Source organism: Mesoplodon densirostris, chromosome 1 (genome assembly GCF_025265405.1).
Source record: "Mesoplodon densirostris isolate mMesDen1 chromosome 1, mMesDen1 primary haplotype, whole genome shotgun sequence".
Classification (NCBI taxonomy): domain Eukaryota; kingdom Metazoa; phylum Chordata; class Mammalia; order Artiodactyla; family Ziphiidae; genus Mesoplodon; species Mesoplodon densirostris.
In genome coordinates, this window is record NC_082661.1 from 26,826,465 (window position 1) to 26,830,972 (window position 4,508).

Sequence of the window (4,508 nt, forward strand, 5' to 3'; positions counted from 1 at the left end):
AACATATTTCCCTCTTCACTGCCATCATCCTAGACCAGACCATTAATTAGCAACTGTCATCTGGATTATTGCAGGAGGCTCCTAAAGGATCTCTTTACTTCTTTTCTTACTCTCTGTATTAGTTTCCTGAGGCTGTTATAACAAATTATCACAGGGGAATTCCTTGGTGGTCCAGTGGTTAGGACCTGGCTCTCTCACTGCCGTGGCCCCGTGTTTGATCCCTGGTCAGAGAACTAAGATCCCACAAGCTGCGTGGCATGGCCAATAAAACCCAAATTATCTCAAACTTGGTGGCTTTAAACAACAGAAATTTATTCTCTCACGGTTCTGGATGCCAGAAATCTGAAATTAAGGTGTTTTCAAGGCCGCGTTCCCTCTGGAGGATCTGTGTGTGTGGCGGGGTGTGAATTGAAACCTGATTCGTCTAGCTTCTGGTATTTACTGGCATTCCTTGATGTTCCTTGACATGTGACCACACTACTCCAATCTCTACCTCCGTCTTCACATCACCTTCTCTGTGTGTCTGCTTCTTTTCCTCTTCTGTCTGTCTCAAATCTCCCTCTGCTTTTCCTTATGAGAACACGTGTCACTGTATTTAGGGCCCACCTGGATAATCCAGGGTTAGATCCTCATCTCAAGATTTTAACTGCATCTGCAAAGATCCTTTTTTCAAATAGGTAACATTCACAGGTGGTTCCAGGTTCCAGGGATTCAATGTGGATATCCTCCTGGGGGCTTTGTTTCAGCCTACCACATCCCCTCTTTTCACCCAATAGCTAGAGTGATTTTTTGAAATGTAATTTTATTTAAAATTTTACATGCCTATAACCCTTCAGTGCCTTCTCACCCCAGTTATAATAATATACAAATTCTTTCCCTTGGTCCCCAGGCTCCTGCCTAATCTGAAGCCTCTCTCAAATCTCATCTCCCATTCATCTGCTACCCACTTTACCTAGGCAGCACTTCCCCCAACCTCCATTTTCATACAGTTTACTCCTATTATATCTTCTCTCTCCATAGGTTAGCTTATCAGCTGGTGTGGGAGTCCACACCTAATTCTAGGATGTTAGTTGTTCTACAGCAGGAGTCAGCAAACGTGCCGTTTTTTTTTTTTTTTTTTTTTTTTTTTTTTGGCTGTGCCACACGGCTTGTGGGACCTTAGTTCCCTGATCAGGGATTGAACCCACACCCCCGGGGTGAGGGCATGGAGTCCTAACCAGTGGACTACCAGGGAATTCCCAAACCTGCCTGTTTTTATAAATCAAGTTTTATTGGCACACGGAATTCTTTGTTTATGCATTATCTATGGCTGCTTCTGTGCTACAGCAGCAGAGTTGAGGGGTTGCAACAGAGACTGTATGACCCACAAAGCCAAACATATTTACTACATATGGACCTTTCCAGAAAAAAAATTTGCCAATCTCTGTTCTAGGGTATTGGTTTCCTATTTAGTGCTCTCAGGTCCACTATTTGGTTTCCTCAACGTCTTTCCAGGTGCTATTGCTCCCTCCTCTAGTAAATACTCTAAGTTTTCAATAACTTGTGTTTATTGTAGATTGTGTTGCTTGGTCTATTAATAGGACATGGTGTGACTTGTGGAACAGGCAGCAGACATCAGGCAGCCACTGATCTTCATCCATGCCAACGCAGCCCTTCATAATAAAGAGAAGGGGTGATCTCACCCATCATGAGGGAATTTAAATAACTTGCACATTTTTATCTTATAAAGGAGTGACCATTTCCCCACTTCTCCAGCTCCTGTGCCTGGGTCTGTGACAGGCCCTGACTTATGAAAGAGCATGCCCTGTTTACTATGCCCAGCAGGTGTCTATATCCAAAGCCAATGCTGCTGGCCTGCAGACTCGGTACTTGCATCAAACTGTCTTTCTCTCTGTCTAGATACACTGTTCTTCATGGAGCGAGATAAGCATGACCCACTTCTCCTACAATGCTGGAGCCCTGACCTGGCTCTTCTGTGGGAGCCCATCCTTACTGGGGTGTGTGGCTGACTGATGCTTTGTCCCCTCCTGCCTGAATATCCTGCAGGGCATGGACCACTATGCTCCAAAGTGCAAGCTCTTCTGCCATTTACAAGCATAGGACTTGGCCAAAGCCATGTCTGAAAAGAGGCTATCAGCTCTTCAAGTCTTTTCTGACTCCCACCTGGTAGAGGTTTTTCCTCAGAATTCCAATATTTTCCAGTGGAACAACAGCATATCTTCTTACGAGGGGAAAATGAAGTGAAAACAAACTCCCAAACCTGAGAAACTGCTGCTTGGATGACTTATACAGGATATGCAAAAGTATTCACTTTCAGCTGTTGGTTAAAGTGTTCTCTACCTATCTGTACCCAAAGTGATCTTAAGGAGATTGTTGCTTTACTTAACTATGTTGCAGTGGTTTACCACAAACTGGCTCCTTTTCTTTCCTCAGTGGGCCCTTCTGATAGTAGTCTCAACCAAGAAGCCATGGGTTGCTTTATCTTGCCAAGTATCTAAGTATCTTGCAGAGCATCTAAATTAAGCTAAACCAACATTGTGTCTACCAATGTATCCACACGCCCACCCCAAATGACAAGACTCTTCCTTATACACTTTAAAATATTTGGATCTCAGAACTATCAGTTGGAGACATTTCATTAGCACACACACACACACAAAACCCCCTTTAACTATTTTATTTATTTTTTAAGAACAGGAAGGGGCTATCTAACATTCCTTAACACATGATGATGTGTACCAAACATATATCTGTGGGTTCACGAAACCATGTTAGAAAAACTGTGCTTAGTCTTATTTAGTCTCTGTTTCTTTGGTCCAGTGTCATCTTATGTGACAGACATTTTTTAAATTCGGGAATTATTTCTATTACACAATTTTTATGACCTCTTTTTTGAGCATAACTTTGAAGAAAAAGTTTAATGTAATCATAATGTACTATTTTCATATTTGCCATTTTACTCTCACTTTTAACTATCTTTATTGAGTATAATTCACATACCATACAATTCACACATTTATAGTATACAATCCAATGTTTTTTTGCAGCCATCATCACATTAAATTTTCATGCTTTTCATCACCCCCAGAAGAAACCCTGTACCCATTAAAAATACACACCCCATTTACTCCCATCACGTCAGCCATAGGCAATCACTATTTTCTGTCTCTATGGATTTGCCTCTTCTGGACATTTCATATAAACAAAGCCATACAATATGTGGCCCTTTATGACTGACTCCTTTCACTTAGCTTAACGTTTTCAAAGTTCATCCGTGCTGAAGCATGTAACAGTACTTTATTTCATTTTGTGGCTAAATAATATCCCACTGAATGGATATGCAACATTTTATTTATCCATTATCTTGATGGATATAGGAATGTTTTTTGCTACTGTGAATTATGCTGCTATGAACACTCATGTAAGAGGCGTTGTGGGGACATATATTTTCATTTCTCTTGAGTATATACCTAGGAGTGGAATTGCTAGGTTATACGGTAACTTTATTTTTTGGCATGCATGCGGGATCTTAGTTCCCCAACCAGGGATTGAACCTGTGCCCCTGCAGTGGAAGCGTGGAATCCTAACCACTGAACGGCCAAGGAATTCCCTATATGGTAACTCTTAGGTTTGGGTTTTTTTTTTAATTAATTTATTATTTTTTAAATTTAGTTTTGGCTGTGTTGGGTCTTCGTTGCTGCGCGCGGGCTTTCTCTAGTTGCGGCGAGCCAGGGTTACCCTTACGTTGTGGTGCGCGGGCTTCTCATTGCGGTGGCTTCTCTTGTTGCAGACCACGGGCTCTAGGCGCGCAGGCTTCAGTAGTTGTGGCTCTCGGGCTCTAGAGCGCAGGCTCAGTAGTTGTGGCACATGGGCTTGGTTGCTCTGCGGCATGTGGGATACTCCCGGACCAGGGCTGGAACCCGTGTGCCCTGCATTGGCAGGCGGATTCTTAACCACTGTGTCACCAGGGAAGTCCCTACAGCAGACTCTTAATAAGTGTTTGTTGAATTAAATATAATTGACTTTCCTTTATGTGATGGGGAATAATAGATGGCCTTCAAATTTTGATTAAATTTCCACCCTGTGTCAATACAAGCGTTAATTCCTCCAAATAAATAAACTTACATATTTCAAAATAGAAACTAAATACTTCCTAACGGAAATAATCTTACATGGAAGAAACGCATAATTGGTACTCAAATTGAAATCATTATTATTCGTAATGCAGCATGGTTATAGCACCTATTTCAGTTCTCTGTGCATCAGTCAGTGCAAACAGAATATTGTTGTCTAAAAGGTATCAATTCCGTCGTTTTCAGAAGGCAGTGCAGAGAGCGACAGCCTTTCAAAGGAAAAAAAATGGGTGAGATTCCTCTAAGATGCGGCCTGCAAGCCCCGCCCCATATACCTGAGCGGCTCCTCCTACGCCCCAGCTTAGGTGCGGGTGGTGAACCACATTTCCCAGCTGGCTTTGCAGGCCTCCCACGCCTGCGCACTGTCAGCTCAGG